Source organism: Peromyscus eremicus, chromosome X (genome assembly GCF_949786415.1).
Source record: "Peromyscus eremicus chromosome X, PerEre_H2_v1, whole genome shotgun sequence".
Taxonomy (NCBI): Eukaryota; Metazoa; Chordata; class Mammalia; order Rodentia; family Cricetidae; genus Peromyscus; species Peromyscus eremicus.
This window is the reverse complement of record NC_081439.1, coordinates 47731066-47753814: the sequence shown is the minus strand read 5'-3', so window position 1 is coordinate 47753814 and position 22749 is coordinate 47731066. Positions and strand designations below refer to the sequence as shown.

The 22749-nt window shown below is 37.5% G+C and overlaps 1 protein-coding gene across 1 annotated transcript in view; it reads left to right on the top strand.

Moving 5' to 3' along the window:
* Positions 1 to 1178: 1178 nt before the first annotated feature.
* The window catches only part of LOC131899949 (melanoma-associated antigen B18-like), a 561424-nt gene continuing 539853 nt past the window's right edge, over positions 1179 to 22749 (top strand). The window contains exon 1 of the mRNA XM_059251429.1: positions 1179 to 1331. The gene's annotated coding sequence lies outside the window, so the exon portion shown is untranslated. The remainder of the gene's footprint in view (positions 1332 to 22749) is intronic.

Sequence of the window (22749 nt, the reverse complement as noted above, 5' to 3'; positions counted from 1 at the left end):
ATCTAATTTCATTGTTCTGCACAAAGATACCCACTTTCCCCACCACTATATTATATAGACTGCCCTTTCTCCATTGTGTGTTCTTGGGACCCTTGTCAAAGCCTTGTCTAAAGTATGTAGTTTTTATTTCTGTATTGTCTATTCTTGTAGCTGGCATTCTAGTCACAGTAAGTGACAATTGATAGGTTGGCTAGGTAGATGTTTATGGCAAATATTGATCTCAGTTCTTCTATGCCAGGAGTTCAAGTGCAGGTTTACCTAAAATAGCTAAAGCCAATCACTCATAGATGATCAATATGTAAAGTGGATACATGCTGAAAGATGGCTTTGAAAATGGCAGGTAGTGGGAAACTTTCTTGCAGAAAATAAATGTTTTTAATATTGAATGACCTGTTTAGAATTTAATAAACTTCCCATTTTTAATAATGGTGTATTTTTAAATTTAATTTTTTTCTAGATAATAGAATGATGATAGTTTTGCTAAGAAATTATTTATAGATAAAAATAAAATGGTAATGGAAAGATCTTTTTTTGAATATAAAGAAGACAACTGATCTCTGGAGAAATAAAGTGTCCAAGGCTTATTCCTATGAGAATGAAGTTTTTGTCTCCTGAAAAACGTGTTTATGGGTTTAGAAACAAAATGGAGCTGCACTGATAATTAATCCTTGTTGTCCTCACCATTCTACATTTCTTGAAAATGTTTATTTTACACAACAAGATTACCATTCTCTTAGCTATTAACCTAGATTCCTGAATGTTTGTCTTCTCCCTGTCTCTGTCCCTATCAAGGCCTGTTTCTCCTGCTTCCTAGAGGTTTTTTTTTTTTTTCTGTTCTCTCCTCTCCAACTGGATAGAAGCAGTCAGAATTTCAAACCTCCATAATCTCTAATGCAAACTCACTTTTTCTTAATTGCTAGATTGCCTTCAACTCCGCCACCATCCAATTAACCTTCCCTGTGCCATCAGTCGCCTTTCTCAGGAATAACTGTCCTAACAGTCTTCTGTTTGTCAGCCTTCACAATGAAACTTACTATGTGCTAGACTGCTGTGTAGCAATTGAAACACTCCCTCCTGGAGGAGGGAGGGAGTCGCCTAAGACCCAGGAAGTAACAAGTTTCAGAAAGCCCCAGAACTTATAAGATTCACAAGGCCCCTTTCCAAGGTTATCTAAACAGTAACACTTGCTGGGCAAAGGAGACTCTCCAGCCGACAGAGCTGCCTGCAAGCCATGCAGGGAGCTCCAGAGACTCAGCGTTGGTGAGTCATCACCCATGCTGTAGTGGGATTTTTGGTGATTCCGCTGGCTGTGAGACATCCATGCTGTATGGGTAAGTAACTCCTCACCCATACTCCGTAAGTAATCCCAACAACTGTTCGTCTGCTAAGCTAGACCTGGGTGCAATCATTTCTTCACTGTTATTGGTGCCCTATCTAAGGTGAACAGACTTTTGTTCACATCTTCCCAGGAAAAGTCCCACAACACAGGTTAAAATTCTTTAGCACTTGAGTCATTGGGCAGTGGGGTTCTGTGCTCTGTTCTGTTGCATATGGGTGGACTTTGTGAGAGTTTTCACTAAAAAATAAATATGACTAATGTAAAGCTGTTCATGTTTCTTGGCTTAGGAGTTACGACACCGGCTGTTTGTAATTTTTGTTTCTTGGACCACTTTCTCTTAGGATACTCCCTCCTGTAACATAGTTAGGCAAACTCCAGGCCACTTGGAAAAGTCATGCATACCGTGTTCCAATCGACAGCTCCAGATGTGCTCTCAGCACCAACTGATAGCCATGGGATTGAGGAAAGTTGAATCTCTAGGCCAGTTGATGCAGTTGATGGAGGTTTCATATGAACTGTATTCTCAGCCAACATTTGATTGCAACATCCTAGCATACAAAAGTTCAGAAAAGAAGCAGCAGTGAGACTGGTCCAAAAAAAGAAAAAGCAGGGCATGTTAAAAAATGAACTAGAAATAGGACAAATAACACTGAGCTATTGTTTTACACCACAGTTCTGAGCTGACTTGTTTTGCAGTAATAGATAACTGAAAGAACTTGGCTTAAAATGTGCCTTTTGTTCTCTGTTGACCTGCTTTTAACTATCATTTTACGATTATAGGTGTCTTTGAACACTTAGTGAGTTCTTTTGACACTGGATGTTGCTTGTACCTTTTCCTAAATATACCTTTATTTTTTTACCCAGAAAATTCTTAGTCTTCATAACTCAGCTTTGGTCACTTCTGTGAGGCTGCCTTCATCTTCCTCTGGATAGAAGTAGTTTTTGTCTTCCGTTCAGCTCCCATAGTACTTTCAAACCACAGTTCTTACTACCTGACCTGTTCTGTGGTATTTTCCCTTATTCCTCCTGGAGGGCAGAGTCAAGTTTTATTATTTATTTCTTTATATAGTCTAAGATTTATTTTTAATTATGCATATGTGTTTGTGTGTGTGTGTGTGTGTGTGTGTGTGTGTGTGTGTGTGTGTGTGTGTTCAGTGCCCATGGAAGCCAGAAGAGGAGAGGGCATCAGATACCCAGGAGCTGAAGTTACAGGTGGTTTTGAGCCACTGTGTGGGTGCTGGGAATTGAACCCAAGTACTCTGAAGAGCAGCCAATACACTTAATCCCTGAGCCATCTCTCCAGCCCTGATCATGTTTTATTTAATCCGTGTTTCTTGAATGTAGTTCTTGACAGGGAGTCCATAGCATATCCCTTCCTGAGTCTATGTGTGTCTATGCATGAACACACAAGTGAAATGGAAACATGTATTTGTGGGTCTAATGCAGGTCTAATATATTAGGGTATCTGATACTTTGCTCTTTTCTTTTTAAGTAAAATAAAATTCAATGATTTGATTTATGATGCCCGCAATTCTAAGGAGTAGGTCCTCTAAGTAAAATGTCAAAGTAAAGAAATTCCATAGATTTTTAGAGACTTGTTTTGGATTAGGCATATCAAAAATAGTTATACATACATATATATGTATAACTATATATACTGTCAAATAAACTCTGATTTATTAGTCTAGTGATTTCTTTTACCTCTCAGTACCATACTATTTTTGTCACATAAGGTCTGCTGTACTTTAAGAGATTCTTCTTGGAAGCTTTCTTTTAGCAGACAGTGCCTCAAGAACCCAAGTAAGATCATGTTGTGATTTTAACTTTCTAACGTAAGGCGTCCATAGTTGCTAAGGACAGACACAAGGGTAAAGGGATAATGTAAGTTTTTTGAAGTGGGAAAGCAGAGTATGCCTTTCCCATTCCCTTCAACATACAGTTCATTTTCCAGAACTTATCCTATGGTCCTGCTTAACTCTAAGAGGACCAGGTACATAGGAAGAATAAATAAAATAAAACAAGTTTGGTGAGTACCAGTAATTTCTCTTTCTCTTCATCCCTGAAGATTATTCTGAACTTTACATTGTAAATACTCTCATATCAGATATTTGGTATGAACTTTTGACACAATGTAATAAAATTTGATGCCAATTCTAGATAGGTTGGATAACTTCTAACATTTGTTAACCAAGATTATATTGTGGGCAGGAAATTTATTCTCTTAAGAAAATGGAAGTGATGTGTGAAAGAAGATATGATTGACCAGTAAGATCCTAAAAGTTTATAAAATACGTATTATCTCTATAGAGTTGTCTATGACTTTATGGTGCATGACTGTGCCCTATAGTTGAATGTGCATTTCTCATCAACCTTTGGCCTTTTAAATAATTGCCACATTGACCATATTTATTCATAAACAATATAAATACATTCAAATTAGCTTTCATTTTGTTAAATGAGGCATAGATTTAGGCACAAGAGTGTTATTAAACTCCAAATGATCAAACCACTCTCAGTAATGATGGCAATGAGGAACTGCAGTGTGCTGATGTCAAAGTTGCTTTCTTTTGATTGTGACATAATTCATCATCACTGCATCCGTCTCCTCCCTATCCTTCAGTTTTCTGTTTTTCTCTAATTGTCTATGCATAACAATAAAAATGTTTGCTCCGCCGGGCGGTGGTGGCACACGCCTTTAATCCCAGCACTCGGGAGGCAGAGCCAGGCGGATCTCTGTGAGTTCGAGGCCAGCCTGGGCTACCAAGTGAGTTCCAGGAAAGGCGCAAAGCTACACAGAGAAACCCTGTCTCGAAAAAAAAAAAAATGTTTGCTCCATGCAATCATGTTTTCTCATGTAGCAGAATAATAGAAACTATCCATACATACTTGTGAAACAAGTCCAGTAATAAAATATGGAGACATTTTAGAAATTAGATATGGAGAGGAAAATTTCATAAGTAGGGGCAAAATTGAGAACAGTGTAAGAAATTTTCTCATTCAGGAGGTGACAACATGGATGGAGCCTGTTATACAGCTTTAAAAAGTACTTGCTCCTGCCAGGCGGTGGTGGCACACACCTTTAATCCCTGTACTCAGGTGATCTCTGTGAGTTCGAGGTCAGCCTGGTCTACAGAGCGAGATCCAGGACAGGCACCAAAAACTACATGGAGAAACCCTGTCTCAAAAAACTAAAAAAAAAAAAAAAAAAAAAAAAGTACATGCTCCCAAAATATGAACTGACAGGAAGCACCTAAACAGTGTAATTTAATAAGACTAAGGTTAACATAAAATGGTGGTCTTATTAGTTTTTTTAAAATTATTTGTATTATTTGGGGGGATTATAATTATATATTTACCCCTTCCCTTCCCTCCTTCCAAATGCTCCCATATACCTCTCCTTGGTCTCTTTGAAATTCATGGCCTCTTTTTATATTATTTATTTTACACACACACACACACACACACACACACACACACACACACACACACATTCCTAAATACATAAATATACCCTGATCAATATATGGTTACTTGTTGTATGTGTTTTCAGGGTTGACCATTTGGTATTGGATAACAAACTGGTGTGCTCTTCCCTAGCTCTCATCATTCCTTAGTTGCATGGCTTTAATGTCACATAATTATGCATGCTCAGTGTGTCTTCAGTTTTACCTGTTCCCACAAATGTCAAATATGGATATTTTCTTCCTTTTCGTATTTCTGATATGGTGTTCTGTAGCTTATTAAATCAGAGTTTATGACAAAGTTTTGTCAAAAGTTTATCCCCTCACCACCTTAGTAGTTCAGTTTACTGGATGCCATATTTGTGTTTTCTCTGTAGTAATTGTAGGAAAGAGGGTCAAGGAGAGGAAGTAGTAAGTACAGAAACATCTGGGTCTCATTGTGTAGCTGCAATCAGTGCCATCATTAATCTTTGAGATCTTCACCCCTATTTACTAATAAACAGTGAGTTCACCAAGAGTAACACAGCAATCAGAGTTAAGTGGCGAAGTTAATTGGAATCCAACAGTCTCTCACATTTCCAGACTTTCGCTATTGCTTTGTGTTAAGCACAGAAGTGCTTAATAATCCTGTTTATTTTTTTTTAATTTTTTACTTAATAGGAGAGATGTGGAGTCAGCAAGTGTAGGAGAAGGGCAGGTGAGGGTAATGGGGACTGAATACGATCAAAATACATTCTAAACATGTATGTAATTATCAAAAATAAATTTTAAATGCTACCAGAATATAAAATGGGAGATTTAAAGAAGATTTTTAAAAGCAGTTTTAAGAAGATGGATTTATATCTTGTAATTAGTTTTATTTTCCTTTAAGATATGGTACTTCAAACCTGTAACTTGGGAGGAAGGAGGAGGAGAGTTCCTTTGCTCTTTGTGGCCTTCTTTACAGCAGTCCCTACTGAAAAACAAAAGGAAGCAGGAGAAACAAGCGTAAAGGACTGAAGCCCAATATTCCTCCCCAGCTTTCCCCCCATTCATGCATATATTTAAGTTTTTCACTTTCTTTGAAGGTCAGAGCTAATGCCTCCAAAGTGGGAAACAGAGATGGGGCTCAAAGTTGTTCAGGTCTAAGGGGAATACTAATAAGTACATACTTTGAGTCACCTCAGCTAGAATTAGCAGGTACTAATTAAATAGGTAAAGATGATAAGGGAAAAATATTCTAATTTTATTTTATTTCTAATTTTCAATAATATAATGCCTTATTAATTCTTTGAGACTATTGTACAATGTATTTTGATCATATTCACCTCCACTTCTCTCTCTTTTTTTTAAAAAAGAAAGACTATCTCTCAGGAGATGTCCTGGTCTTCCCACTCCTGCAATCTTTCTCCCTCTTTCTCTGCAATGTTTCCTGAGCCTTTGGTGTAGGTGTAGCATTGTGGATGTATCAGTTGGTGTCGGGCATCCTATGGTCAGTTGTACTCTGCATTTTGAGCAGTTGTGGGTCTCCATTTGCTGCAAAAAGAAGCTGCTTTGATGAAAGGTGGCTATAAGGGTACATTTAGAATGCAGCTACAAATTATACTGGTTTAGGAAGCTGGTAGTAGTAGGTCACCTCTCTAGAGTCCATGACTCTTATCAGCCATGGATAGCTGGCTAGGTTTACAGTACCAGGCACGAATTCCCTCCCATTGGGTAAGTCTTAAATCCAGTTAGGTGACTGTTGGTCACACCCAGAGTATTGCACCATTCAGAATATCTTGCCATTTTGATATTGTTGAAGTTCATATGCATTACAGTTAGACAAGACTATTGATTGCTTTTCTTCCTTGGTAGTTTGTATAGCTCCCGCTGAAACTATAAGAAGCAGTTGTCAGTGATGAGGCTTCCTGGTGTGATCCAGATTGATTCCTCCAAGTCTTATGTCTGAAGTGTGTGGTGTCTTCATCCGTAGGAGCTTACCTTCTTTTCTGGAAGGCATTATTACTGTTTTAACTTCTAAAAAAATTTTCTTTGAGAATTTTATGCAAGCATTTTATGAAATATGAGCATGTCCACTCCTCATTTCCTCCTTGTAACTCTCCTCCAACCTCTCTCAAAACATCCTCCTCCCTACTTCATGTCCTCTCCTCAAGAAAAAAAATGCCATTATATCTAGTTAGTATGGCCCATATGTGCATGGCTATGGGACTATTCACCAGAGCAGGGATGGCCACACCACCAAAAGAAAAATTATTCTCTCTCCCTTAGTAGCTATTAACTGTCAGTAGCTGCTTAGTTAGGTGTGAGACCTTATGAGTACCTTCCTTATCTACATTGAAACTTGGGCTGACTTGATCTTATGAAGGTCTTGTGTAGGTAACAGTAGCATGTTGTAAGCTCATGGGTAGTAGTGGTGTCATGTTCAGAAGGCAGCAGTTTATGGTTGGGAGCAGTCTTCTAATTTTAGTTAATATTTTAAAGACTTATTTTATTTATTTATGTGTATGTGCATGTGGATGCCTACAGAGGCCAAAAGAGGACATCAGATTTCCTAGAGCTGAAGTTACAGCCAATTGTGAGATGTGGGTGCTGGGAATCAACAGAGGCCTTCTACAAGAATAGTAAATGCTCGTAACCTTTGAGCCATCTCTTTAGCCCCTTATAACTTTATATAAGTTGAATTTCAAAAATAATATGGACATAACCTACATAGAAGTTTACTCTATTACTTTATATAATGAAAAGTTGCTAATTTTCTAGCATTTCATGCTGCTAGAATTGACATATATTTACTTACAATTTGAGAAACTCCAGAATAATAGCATTTGCTGTGTCTTACACATGGAATTACAAATCAAATCACCCAGAAGAAAATTGGATAGGGTTAGGTAGGTAGGAGAAGATATTCATAAGGTGCTCTAAGCAACTCTTTGAAAGTTTAACATGTTCTAGCCTTGTAATTTCCCCTGCCTCTAAGGAACACAAAAGGTAACTCAAAAGCAGGGGACTATAAACATCTACCTGATCTTTATTGTTGGCTATCTCTGGTAAAGACAGTAAGATAAAGGTATTGCAAAAACTTCTTACTTAATGACTCAGTTTCATGTACTGTGGTCCACAGGAGATGAAGAGAATGAGCCTGAGTTGAGAGTGTTGGCCTTCCTGAGATGCTCCTAAAATGGAAAACCATTCCATCATATTACCAATATACTTCTCTTACATTGCTGAAGAAGTAATCACCACCCCATTCATTTTTTTTGCATTTAGCCATTAGTTTTAATATGATGATGTAACAGTTTTGCTATTCTGTTGCAAAAATATCTTTTCTATAGTATTTCAATAATTATTCCTTCAGAGTTGTGCATAAATCCACTCACTGATTGTTAGAGTTGAAAGGAACTTTTGTTATTACCTTGTTCAACACCTTAACCAATACAACTTTCATTAGAGATGGATATTTACTTTTACTCCTTGTTTACTTATAATAATGGATCTTCTTGGTCACAAAATGTAGATGATTCAAGAGAAAACTGGGAATTTTCTGGACTTAGGGATTTCAGTGCACCAAGAGGGATATGTACTCATCTATTTAAAAGCAAGTGTCACATCTTTACACAACTTTATACAGGTGGTAAATCCATTCTAATTTTCACTTCCTATTGTCTGCATAAAGATGTAGGGTAGAGTAAGGGAAGAGAGATTGCTGTATAGACAGGACCTAACTGTAGTCAGAAGTTTTCCTGTGTTCCTGCCCAGTCCCATGCAGTCCAGACAAATTTCTCTCACCTGGAGTCCCACAGCCACTCATAAAATAATAATTCAGAGGCTCATTATTAATTATCAACTGTATGGCTGTGGCCCATGCCTCAAGCTTCTTGGTAGCTAGCTCTTATAACTAAACTCAGCCCATTTCTTTTAATCTATATGTCGCCACGTGTTCCATGGCTTTACTTGTGTGCCATTACATGCTGCTCCCTGGATGGTGGGATGGTGTCTCTTCCGCCTCTCCTTTCCTTTTCTTCTCTCTCTCTCAAGCCTACATACATTTTTACACACATTGTAAACCATTTAGAGTTTTATTTTATCTGAATCTGTCTCATTGTGAATCTATAATCCCTCTCTGACAAGAAGAGATTTTAAACTGCTAAACCATGTTCAGGACTGAAATGGCAGTCTTGGCTGCTGATTCCTCCCATTTCAACTTATCAACATGGTGGAGGTAATTCACCTCCAGCTCTGGGAGCCACGCTTTCCATTAACTCTGGGAGGCAGTGGGTCCATGCCTCCATCCAGCAGCGTGTAGCCCAGAAACTTTTTTTTTGTACTTACAAACTGTCTCATGCTCTACCAACTGAGCTAGCTGGGTGAGACTGAAGAAACCTTCTGACTACATTTGGTACCCTCCTAGTGTGTCTCTCAGGCCAACTTTCCAACTACACCTAACAGATCCAAAGAGGGCTCATTTCACATCTGATTAGTGATTACTACATGACTGTGATGAGTCACTTGAAAGGATGAGAAAGAAAAACTACTAGTGCTCACTCAAGTCTAGGAAAATGTATTGTTCTCACAAAGCAGTGTGCAAGATATCACAGTTCCTGAACACTGAGTAGAATGTCCTGAACCAAGAAAGCTTAAAATTCTGGTATAGAAAGCATAAAACAAAGAAGAAATTATATAAAGAAGAACAAGTAAAACAAAAAATAAGTATATGAAACAAATATGATTCAGAACAGAAATATGGGAACCAATGGCCTGGAACACAGAAAAATCCACAAAACTGAGTCACTTCTTTGATATCAATTCCACTGATGAAACTCTGCCTGGACCATGAGAGAAACAGCAGACACAAATTGCCAGTATCAGGAGTGAGAGATTATCTCATGACAGACACTGCAGATAGCAAAACGATGACAAGATTGCCATAAAGAACTTTATCAGGCCGGGCGGTGGTGGCGCACACCTTTAATCCCAGCACTTGGGAGGCAGAGGCAGGTGGATCTTCGTGAGTTCAAGGCCGGCCTGGTCTATAGAGCGAGATCCAGGAAAGGCGCGAAGCTACACAGAGAAACCCTGTCTCGAAAAACCAAAAAAAAAAAAAAAAAAAAGAACTTTATCAGTATATTTGATGTCAGTATATTATAACAATAAACAGTTCAACTCTCTTCATGGTCAATCTTTATTAAGATTCTGACTCCTAAATATCTTTAAAAAATTTTAATCTTTCTTCTCCTTCTAGCATTGTATTCTAGCTTAGGTTGCAATCCCACATTACTGTATGGCATTCCTTGCTGAATCCATTCAATTTCTCCTAATCTTCCTATTTTTAAAATATAGAAACTTGGTTCTATCAGCTGCTTTGTTCATGATCAATTGGGTTTTTTTATTACCTTAAGAAATCCAAGGTGTGTGTTTGTGTGTGTGGAGGGGTGGTAGCGGTCAAAAGACAGCTCAGCAGTTAAGAGAAGTGGCTGCTGCTTTTGCAAAGGACCCTGGTTTACTTCCCAGCATCCACTTCGTTGCTTACGACTGTTCAAAACTCCACTTTCCATGGTCTCTTCTTACCTCTGAGGGCCCCAGACATGCACATGGTTCACAGATGTACATGCAAGCAAAACACTCATATATGTAAAATGAATTTTACAAAGAAGGAGGAGGAGACAGAGGAGGAGGAAGAGGAGGAGGAGGAGAAGGAGGAGAAGGAGGAGGAGGAGGAGGAGGAGGAGGAGGAGGAGGAGAAGGAGGAGAAGGAGAAGGAGAAGGAGAAGGAGAAGGAGAAGGAGAAGGAGAAGGAGAAGGAGAAGGAGAAGGAGAAGGAGAAGGAGAAGGAGAAGGAGAAGGAGAAGGAGAAGGAGAAGGAGAAGAAGAAGAAGAAGAAGAAGAAGAAGAAGAAGAAGAAGAAGAAGAAGAAGAAGAAGAAGAAGAAGAAGAAGAAGAAGAAGAAAGTCATCCAGGAATTGGAGAGTTGGCTCAGCAAACCAGAGTTTGATTCCCAGCATGCACATGGGGCAGTTCACAACAGTGTGTAACTTCAGTTTCAAGGGATCTGACTCTCTCTTCCAGCTTCCATGAGCACCCAAACACACATGCGCGCGCACACACACACACACACACACACACACACACACACACACACACACGAGAAAAAAAATTAAATCCTCTTTAAAAATAAATCCATCTTGCCTTCATTAAACTCTTCCTTCTATTTTTCTCACCAATCATTCTGCACATTCTTATACTCCATTAATGAGCTGTGTGTTTTCGTGTTATGCTTTGCATACATTAATATTTTTCTACCTATAGTTCTTTTCTTCATAATAATTGGTTAACATTTTAGCTCCTGTTGTAGCTTGGATGTGAAATGCTTCCCCCCAAAGTTCTGTTTAGGTCTTGATTCCAGCTGGAGGCACTGGGGAGAGGTGATTGGATCACATGGATCCACTGGCGAATTCCTGCTGACTTCATACACAATAGGCTATTCATTTGAAGGTCAGGCCTGGTGGGAGGCGATAAGGAACTGTGGCTTAGCCTGTGGATACATTTTGTACCTAGTCTCACTCATCCTTGGGCTTTATCTCTGCCTCTTGCTTACTACAAAGTGAGCCTTTGCTCCATCCTGCCATGGTGTTCTGCATCACCACACAGGAGAGCAGAAGCAATGAAACCAAGTAACCATGCACTAAGACTCCTCAAATTGACAGCCCAAATGAACATTTCTTCCTTTAAATTGTTATTTCAGGTATTTGTCCCGTCAGCACAAAATCCAACTAAGACAATCTGTTGCAGGTCTCAGCTTAAACATATATTCTTTCAGAAAAGCTGTCTTGACCACTTGTATCTGAGATAAATGGCCCTTATGTGCCATCAAAGCTTTATGTGCTCATCCTAGCACATATCTATGCCATAACTGCTTGTTTACTTCTCTGTGACACTTAACAGGCTGAGGAACTTAACACAATGGGGGAATACTTAATTTTTTTTCATTGTATTGACGTCACCATCTGAAAGAGGTACAAGGTAGTCTGTTTATAACTGTTAGAATGGTGACTTAAATTTTACTCAATTCTCAAAACCCAAATTCAGTGACAGTTTAATTTTCAGCACAGGTTATTTAAGGTAGGATACAAACAACGGGGCTTTTAATTCTACCTTCTGATTGCCTGCTGATACTCAGTACATATTGAATATGTGATTTTCTTCCTTTTAAAATTCCTTGATTTTATATGTGTTTGCATTATCAGTCTATTATCCAAAAATGAATTCTGGTTTAGTAATTTAATGATAGACTTTAGTGAGTATTCATAAAATGTGAAACAGAGTGAAGATTTTTAATTGGATCATGGCATTTTATTCTATCAAAGAGTATAAAATTGATTGAACAGCATATTATACCTTATGAAATTGTTTTTCTTTCAGTCTTATTTCAAAGTTCCTTTTCTTTGTCTTTGTGCTTTTGGCTAGAGCCACTTCCATAATGAAGATTCTAAGTAACTCCCATTCCAGAGGAGACTAATTCTTTTATTAGTTCCTCCCATTAAAAAAAAAACTTTGGTAAATTTTATACCAACAGCAACCTATGTCTGCTAACCAGAGAACCTTCATGGTAGTTTATTCTCTCATTCATATTTTCCTTCTTCATCTCAGTTTTTCTGAATTACAAAAGTCCTTTTGCTTATTGCCAAATTTCTGAAATGGAAATAACTTTAGAAGGGAGAAATGACATGCAGCGATGAAGGTCTGCTTTGAACACACTTGAATGTATTTTTCATGCTAGTACACTATCTACTTTTGAGTTCTTCTTTTGCTATAATTGCTACAAATAATTTCCTCTTATTTGGTTTTAATTTTGTCTATGAATTTTGGTCCAAATATTTTGAATATGGACACTTTTATCTTTTGTGTAAGCAAATCTATTCTTTTATTTATCTCGCTGCTTTATGAATAGAAGTGACTTTTTCTCACGAAATGTGCCTATTTACATATTTTAATCCTTTATTTTAGGATTTCCAGGACTGGAGACTAAATCTAGGGCTTTGTGCATGCTAGGCAACACTTGTATCACAGAGCTGTACTCCAGCCCTCTTTTTGCTTGTTTTTTTTTGTTTGTTTATTTTGTTTTTGTTTTTGTTTTGAGAAAGGATCTAAGTTGCCCAGATTTTCCTTGAGCTTGCTGTACAGTCCGGGCTGTCCTTGGCCTTACAATCCTCCTGCCTTAACTTCCTGAACAGCTTGGAATGGATTGCAGGCCTGTGCCATGAGCTTCTCTCTCTCTTTCCCTCCTTCCTTCCCTCTGTCCCTCCCTTGCTTTCCACTCACCACTACCTCTTACTGTCTCCTGCCTTCCCTGCTCCATTCCCATGTAGCACAGACTAGCCTAGAACTTGTTATGTAGTTCATGCTGTCTTAAAACTTAGAGTCTTTGAATAAGTATTTTTGAATCCCCGGTAGTGGGGTTTCTCTGCCGATGCAATAAGTCAAATCAGGCATAATTAAAAGGTAAGACTAGTTTTAATCTGGGCAAAGCACTTCCAGATGATCTTGGGGGAAGGGAGGAGGAGAAATCACATGGCAGGTCTATGGACCAGAGCTTAAATACCCTGTATTTTTCTGCTAATGCATGTTCTTGAAATAAAAGTATCAATTTTATTTATTTATTATTTGATTTATTTGTGTATATGTCTGTATGTGCACATTTGTGTATGGGTGCATGTGCCTGTGTATGCACATGGAGGACAGAAGAGGGCATCTGATGTCCTCCTCTGTTGCTCTCAGAGTGGTTTCTATGGTTCTCTGCCTGAACCTGGAGCTGGTGTTTTCTCAGTTAGGCTGGAAGCCAAGAAGCTCCAGAAATCCTGTTTTTTCCCCTCAGAGTTGGGTTTTCAGGTGTAAATGGGATGCCCAGCTTGGTACATGGGTCCAAGATTCCAAACTCCAGCCCTTGTAATTATACAGCAAACATTATTAACACTGAACTATTTTTAACCATGCTCCAGCCCCCAAAGTGCCACTTTTTTTTTGTTTTGTTTTTTTTGGTTTTTTTTTTTTTTTTTTTGTTTTTTTTTTTGGTTTTTCGAGACAGGGTTTCTCTGTGTAGCTTTGCGCCTTTCCTGGAACTCATTTGGTAGCCCACGCTGGCCTCGAACTCACAGAGATCCACCTGGCTCTGCCTCCCGCATGCTGGGATTAAAGGCGTGCGCCACCACCGCCCGGCGGTGCCACTTTTAAAAGCTTTGTATGTATTGATTTGTTCTAGTCAGTACAACAAAACACAAGAAAATGTGAAGTATACACAGCAAAAATGTAGTTTCCTCACAATTCTGACAGGTGGAAATCTATGACCAGGACTTCAAAAGATTTGGTTCCCAGTGACGCCTCTTTTCCTGGTTTATAGATGGCATTTTCTTACTGTGTACTCACATGACCTCTTGTTTTGTGTATGAGAAGAGAGACAACCCTAGTCTCTCTCTCTCTTATAAAGGACACCAGTTCTACAGGACTAGGACACTGTTCTCATGCCCTTATTTAACTTTTACATTTTCTTATAGACTCAGTATCGAAACATGCCACGTTGTAGAGAGATTAAGACTTCAGTGTATCATTGTAGATGACTGAAACTTTCAAACTGAAACATTTGATTTGCAAAAGGCTCAGCCTGGAACAATATTAGCTAGATCAGCAGAACAGTGTACATGGGAATGCATGGGACATTTTGCAGGGCATGTGAAAAACAAAAGAGCATCAAAGGTAACTGTTAAGTCTTCACCCCAGAAAGTCAGCTGAGGGAACGTGATTTTCAGGCTTTGAAGTATTACTGTGGATATGCTTATTGTAACATCTCAGTGAAGCTGGTTGAGTGTTAGGAATCCACTAGATGAAAGTCTGTTGCATCCTGCTATAACATGTCTTATTCATCACTTCATATTATGTTTGCATCCTTTCTGTTTAGTTCAGAGTATGAGAGTTTAGAGAGTGCTCCTATATCTTGTTTAAAGTGATGTTTACAACTCAAACAGCAGTATCTTCTATTTATATATGCTTACTACTTGATGAATAAACCTTTTGGCATCGATAACTTAAGATATTTTTATTACAATTTTTTGACACAAGTTCTCAAGTCAATGCTCGCCTGAAACTGGAAATCCTTCTGCATTACAACATCTGGCTTAAAAATTTTTTTTTGAAGACAAACAAATACAGAAACAGATAGACAAACAGTAGACTTATAGGTGAATATAAAATGCTATTGATCTCACTTTGTTGTTTTTACTTTACTTGGCAAATGAGTGTATAGTTTTCTGGCACTGTTTTAACTATTATAGGATTCTTGGTATAGAATCATGAAGACATGTTTTAATAGGAATGACAAGATTTTCATGAAGTAAGGTAAACATTCTAAATCCTCTTATAATCCAAGGGTAAGAAAAAAGTTTCCATAAAGGGATACATAGTAAATATCAGAGGATTTGCAGGCTACATGATCTTTACTGCAACAGCAGGGTCCTGCCATTGTGCTTCACAAAAGCCAGGTAGTACATAGATGGATGCATATGGCCATGTTCCAATGAAACATTATTTATAAAATAGTCTTAAGGTTGGATTTAGTTCATGGACTGTAACTTGATGATTCCTGGTGTAACACATTATGAAGAGTACTTTTTAAATGCAATTAGTGTTAGGAACAGTATGTTGAGGTAGATAAATGGTATATGTGGTTACTATGCTCAGAGAAGTTGAAGTGCTACAATTTTTAAAGGCCTCAGAACCTTTAATGTATTTTTTCAGTAACTCAAAATATTTGTATGGGAAGGGAGATGGGGAGGAACTAGAAGGAGTAGAGTGAGGGAAAACCATAATCAGGATATATTATATGAGAAAAGAATCTATTTCAAGGGGAAAATTGCTCTAAATTATTAGGAGTTTGGTATGTTTAACAAGCAGGATTGGGTGGTATATAACTTAGAAAAGTTTCTAAATGTTAGTTTTAGTCACCGCCTTCATTTTTATCCAATTAATGAGACCCGAGTTACATATTTATGGGATATAACCTATCATGTTGTTTTAATATAAGTATACACTGTGAAAGTCACTTCTCTTTCTGTCTTGTTGACTGCAAATGGAGCATGCAAATATTCAACATATGGGGACTAATTATTAATATTAATAGTCTCATCTGACCTAATCAATCATGAATTTTGTTAAATCTAATTTTTAATCTCTTCCTTGGTTATTCCTTGGAGAAGAGTTAGATTGCAATACAGTTCACAGTAGAGAGGCAAATACTATAATAGAGGAATATTGAAAGGAACCTTACAAATTGGCTAAATGATCTGTGTGTATTTGACAAGAATAATTCATGAATCTGAGGGAAGGAGAAGCATCCAACAGAGCTATCTCAAAGCCTTTTTATTAGTCAGTGTTTTATGGGCATTATTTTTCATTTATTTTCTTGTTGAGTGTGATCCATGTGTTTGTGTGGGTGCATATATGAGTGCATGCTTGTGCTCATGTGGCCATCAGAAGTCAAAGTTTGATGTCCTCCTCAGTAATTTCCTATTTTATTTTAGAGACAACTCTCTCATTAAACCTAGAGCTCATTGACTGACTAGATTGATTGGACAATCTAGCTCCAGGGATCCTCCTTTCTCTGTCTCTCCAGTACTGAGATTGCAGAGGCTGGACAGCACTCCCGGGTTTTTACATGGATTCTGGGGATCTGAACTCAAGTCCTGATACTTGCATAGCAAGCACTTTATCAACTGAGCCAACTCAGCCTGCACTAACAGTTGTAATTCCCACTAAAGAGCAAAGTCTAAAGAGCAATGAGTAGCTTTATTTATGCTAACTAGAGTCAAGATGTCTGATAATGGAAATTTGTTAAATAATCTCAGCATTCATCAATCCATTTTCCCTTCCCCTTGTTGTTGGCCTTCCTGCACGCAGACTTACTACTATCTCTGATATCTGTCATTTGTAGTTACAGCTTGGCCTTCTACTCAGTTCGCCATGGCAATTTCCTGGTGAAATCACCGAAGCCATTTTATTTGTCCTTTGACAATTTTTTTATGAAAAATAAAATATTCACTGGGTTGTTCCTAAAAATTAGGAAACAAACATCCAAAAGCAAGCAAGCAAGAAAACAAACAAGAGCAGTATTATTAACCAGGAAATTGCACAGATTCTAAAAATCTTGTTGGTAAGGGAATTTCAGAAATTCTGCAATAAACATAACCTTACTAATGAAGTTTTTAAGAGACACCTTGCTTTTATCACTCACTGATTTTTTAAAAATCTCTCTACTTGATTGATAAACTTAGAAATGAGCTTTGAATAAACAGAGGTACGTGCCGGGCGGTGGTGGCGCACACCTTTAATCCCAGCACTCAGGAGGCAGAGGCAGGCGGATCTCTGTGAGTTCGAGGCCAGCCTGGTCTCCAAAGCGAGTTCCAGGAAAGGCGCAAAGCTACACAGAGAAACCCTGTCTCGAAAAACCAAAAAAAAAAAAAAAAACAAAAAAACAAACAAACAAAAAAACCCAGAGGTACTAGGGCTCAGTCTATTTTCTTGTCAAGATCTTTAGTAGTTTGTGTGTTCCTGTGTGTGTGTACATATGTGTGAGTGTAGTTGACTATCATGATAAAAATCCATCTAATTAGCCATCAATATTTGACAGAGTACTTTTTAGCAGTGCCGTTCATTCAGCTCAACAGAGCAGTCATTTCAATCAAGGAAAGCATACCAGCCATTCAAATGAGAGAATGCTGACAGAGCTGGATTTCATCTTAATGGGCTCAACAAAGGATACAAAACCTCAAGGTTTCTATTAGCCAATATATTTTATTAATATTGTGACTGAGACTGTCAGTATCCATTCTCAAAGCCATCAGTGTTTAGAACTCATCTTGAATAGATAAGACAAAAGGGAAACAGGCTTTATGTTATTTCTCATTCAGCAACACATAGATTTCTTCATCATGCCATCAAAAGTATATGAAAAACATGTATCATGTATAGCATCATAAATGTCATTGGCTCTTTATTTTCTTTTCCTATTCCTTTAAAAATTGTTATTATGGCATGTGTTATAGTAATAGAAATATAATAAGTGAGAAAAGAAGGAGGAGGAGGAAAGAGTGTGAATACATGTCACAGCATGAATATGGAGGTCAGAGAACAAATTTGTGGAGTCTGGTCTCTCCTTCCATCCTTAAATTGGTTCATTTGTTCTAGGGACTAAACTTAGGTCTCTAGATTTGCGCTTGTACAGCAGCGCCTTTACCCTCTCAGCCATCTTGGGTGACTATAGCTATGCTACTTAATTTCCAGGAGACTCTGATTGTTCTACTTTACTTTTCTGAATGATCCTCTCACTTATTATAAAGTAAGAATGATAATGTCATGAATATCAGATTATATTCTATAATAGCCAAAGTATTTCTGAGGCTTACAAGAACATGCATAATTCTAATGTATATGTTAATGTATCTTCAGGGTTATATGGACTTTACTGTAATTGCCTCCTGCCTCAGGTTGGGTCTGGGTCAATGACACAGGCTCCTTATTCTGATACCAGCATTCTGGGACATGTTCTTTTTTGGTGGTAGCAAAAGCATAATTATATAAGCCCTCTTCATGTCTTCGCTAGCATCCTACTATACAAAGCAGGCCATATATTCATATTAATGGGATGAAGAAATATACTTTATATGACATGTGTGAAGTAGGGAGTGAATACTTTATGAAAGATAATCTAGTATAATCTACCATAACCAACACCTCCCTACATCTGAGAATTTTATGAAATTAGGTATCTGAGAGCACTTCATCTGTTTTAAATCATACTATGTAACTATGGCATTTATGAATTCTGTTACAAATTACTAACATGATTTCCTTTAATATCAACCTACTAAGCATCCCATAACCTTATAATAAGAAAAGACACATACACTGCTTATTAGCAGCTGTTGACTTAGATTACCAAGGTATTATTGCACATTATTATAGTAGAGGCCAAAAAGCAGGATTATCTATTACAGTCTAGGATGTTTAAACTACTTCTTGGCTTTCCATAGACTTTAAATTCAAGGAGAAAGCAAGCCAAGGAAAGAGGGTTACGCTTGAACAGTCTTCATGATAAAATAGTAGTAATTAGTTTGAGTAAAATCCCATAATAGTTTTCCCCCTCACTTTGCAAGGAACCAAATGGCAGACAGATAAAACAAATTACTTTATTCGGCATAATTAGCGAGCGATTATAAGGTTCTGCCTCTGTTCTCCCAAGAGCACAAAGATCATGCCCTGTTTTTCGAAGAACTTTATGTGGCTTAATACCTAATCTATCTAAACTCACTGCAAACTGTGACAGCAACCTTGTGATGAACACTCATCCACACAAAGTAGTTGAGGCACTAGGAATTCTCACTGAATTAAGAGAGGGAGGTGGGGAGCAAAACTATGATGCCTTTCTTTCATTTTCTTACCCTTTTCCCACTTTTGTTAGTCCCCCACACTGCATTTTCCTTAATGTAGGTGTGATGGTCATTCCTAAGATTTAAGGTCTGCATGGCACTAAAGCCTAGGATTATGAACTAAAATATTATTGTACATTTAAGTTCAGGGCATTTCATTTGAAAACAGTAGCATCAATGAGAGAATTGTCCTCTTGATAGAGGTCACAGGGAATTCAAATTAATTTCTAATCACAGATGACTCAGGAAAACAGTTCACATAATGTTTTGATTGAAGGACATTGAGACCTTCAGAATAAGGTTGCTGCCAATTAATAAAAATGGAGGCATCTGACTTTTTATACGGGGGAAAATAACACAGGAATAAATTAAATATAGGTTCTCTTTGGACACAGAGGCCATAAGACCTAGCCACATTAAATATGGTAGACCCTTATGACAAGGAAACACATCTGTTAACACACATCACTAAAAGTCTTCTCTGTTCACATATTCACAGCAAAGGAAAATACACATATGGAGTTTCACCTTGTGATGAGATTGATTTTTTTTCCTCTTTAATTTATAAAGTCGTTTTTAATGTGTAAAGTCAAATCTTTCTAAGTTGTTCATTGTGTTTTCATTTTCTACACACAGTTATATTTGGGAATGGTTTGTAATACATTTTGGATATATAAGTATCTACAAAGATACAAAGCTTGTTTTCATTCCAAACCTGGCTCTTAAAGGCTTTGGTATTAGAGATGTGCTAATTTGCTTGTTTTATTGAAGAAGACCCAGAAGTATTAGATACACACCATAACCAAACAAATTGAGAAAAAAAAAAGAAATGTCCAATAGGATTACACAGCACTGGATATGTTTATCTCATGTTTATAGAGTGAATCTATAAAGAGAGCATGAGTCACTGCCAGACAGATGCAGTTTATGTAATGGTAAGGCTGGAATTCAAGGTCAAGCTCTCTTGCCATGCTTGTGCTGTATAAGCTACCTGGTCCTTTTATTTGATCTTACTGTGATACAGCTATTCAATTTACAAAACGAAAGTGGAAGTTCTACTTATTGAATGTGGCTCTTGTAAGAATAAAGTGGGATAGTGTTAATAAAATTGCACCAATGCAATGTGTGATGACAATAGCAAGTTCCAGGCCTGCCAGAGCTACATAGTAAGACCTATCAGAAAACAAGGAACAAAGAAACAAAACCCAAGGAATTGTATTGTTACTAGAGCAAAATGTATTAGTAGGCTATCAGCAAATCTCAAATGGCATGGTAATGAAGGAGAGGAGCCATTGTAAAATGAGAAGAAAGTAAAAGTCCTGAGTCCTATGACTTAATAGGGTACCAGAAATAGAAAAACATTTTCTTAGTCAAATAAATGAATGCTATTAACCCCCTTTGAAGAGTTAGAGTTGTGAGTAGATTTATTGTTCTTTAAAGTTAATAGATTCCCTGTGTCACATTGTGTAACATTGAAATTCAAGTTGTTCTTTTTCATTTTTTTTGGATATTTTGGTGCAAATCAATTGATTATATTATAGGCCCAAATTTTTCTTGCTTCTGTGTATCTGTGCTTTGTGGTAGTGCCACCAACATTTCCATGGGCTTGGCCTAGGGAATGCCTGGTCTGATGTTGAGATCAGCTGAGACAATTAGGTTTTCTGCTGTACTTCTTTTGCATTCTTCCCACAGCCTGGCCCAGGTGCACCTCAGATTAGAGACCGGAGGTCCGGAAGAGCAAAGAGACATGCACAATTGCTTTTTCAAGTCTCTGCCAACATCGGACTTGCTATTATTTATTTGTCAGTCCTCTTATTTCTCCTTGTAGTATTTTCCTTGAAATAATTTTATGCAAAATGTCTTTAGAAAGTAGATCATATTTCCCTACGGGAACAATGCTGCACTTAGCAGGGATGACTTTGACTTTTCTTCATCCACTTCATCGCCAGCCTATTAATTGTGTAGCATTCATCTAAACCATTTGCACCAGATCCTTCATTTAACCTAACTAAACAGCCCCTTTTCAATCTTACTCTTCTGTTCCACCAGCACCGTCTGTCACTACTAATTTTACATTCTACATTCTTGCCATGTGTTAGAACAAAAATTTCCCGAGTATCAGTATGCAATGTTCTTCTTTAGCTCTCTGCAAATTTATGTACTTTTATTTACGGGGAAAACTCCTATTGCATCTCCAAACCCCAATTTACATATTCTCTCCTATTTTGCTCTCCCCTGTGTAACCCTCATTGTAGTTTGACTAAATATTATAACAATTACTAGAGATACTTGTGCTATTTATTGAAATTGTATAAATACTAATATAATCATCTGTCTCTTTCTACAAAATGATCACAAATATGTGAGGTTCTAAATCATTGTTTTACTTTTCTTTCACTCCAAGTAGCAAAGACAATGCCTGGTACAAAGAATGTTTTATAAATACAATTAAATATTAACTAAATAAATGGATGATGATAACATGGTTTTTAAAGAGGGAGTGGAGGGAGGAAAGGGAGAGTACAAAGTGATGTAATTCTGTTCAATTAAATATTTCTTTCAAAAAGATAATAAGCAAACCACATGCTAGCAGGAAATAAAAGGTGATATGAAAGAATTTTAAGCTTCTAGTTGATTGAAATCTGAAAAATTTAGAGAAACATGGCTCAGAATTTAATACCCCTTGATGCTCTTTCAGAAGACCTGCATTTGGTTCCCCGTACACACATGTTGGCTCACCATCATCTGTAACTCTGGTTTTCAAGGATCTGTCACCATCTTCTGGCCTCTGCAGGTACCAAGCATGCATACACAGTGCACATACATGCTCGCAGGCAAAATACTCAACACATAAAATTAAAATAAATAAATCTTTTGATAGATCAAAATCTGAAATATTCAAATAAAAATTAAGATTGAAGGCCAGTACAGTAGCCATTATTTTATACTTGAGGTATCAGTTATTGACTATTCTGTGTTTAGATTAATTCAGTGATCCCTGCTAGAACTTCCATGCCATGGCTTTTTTGGTGTGGCACTTGATTATCAGAATTTTAGCTTTGAGACTGAATTTTATGATTCTAGCAAGAGTTTGTGAAAATATTTTGAAGTAAGTTTTTGCTGTATTCTGCCCCCACCCCCAACCACTACACCCCAAACAGACAGGATCACATGTAGCACAGGCTGACCTCACATTCACTATGTAGCTACAGATGATATCGAACTTTCGGGTCTATTGCTTTCATCTCCCCAAATGTATATATTAAGGCTGTATTCCACCAAACTTGGTTTTATGGTGTGATGGGCATTGACCCAGTGCTTCATACATGCCTGGCAAATACTCTACCATCTAAGCTACATCTGTAGCCTGAAAACTTACATTCCTTTCATTCAGTGTTTATTTCCATGTACTGTTCTACTATTTATTTGTAGAATTGAAGCAAAAACTTACTTCAAAATATTTTTACAATATTTTTCATTTTCTGTACTCATGTCCTTG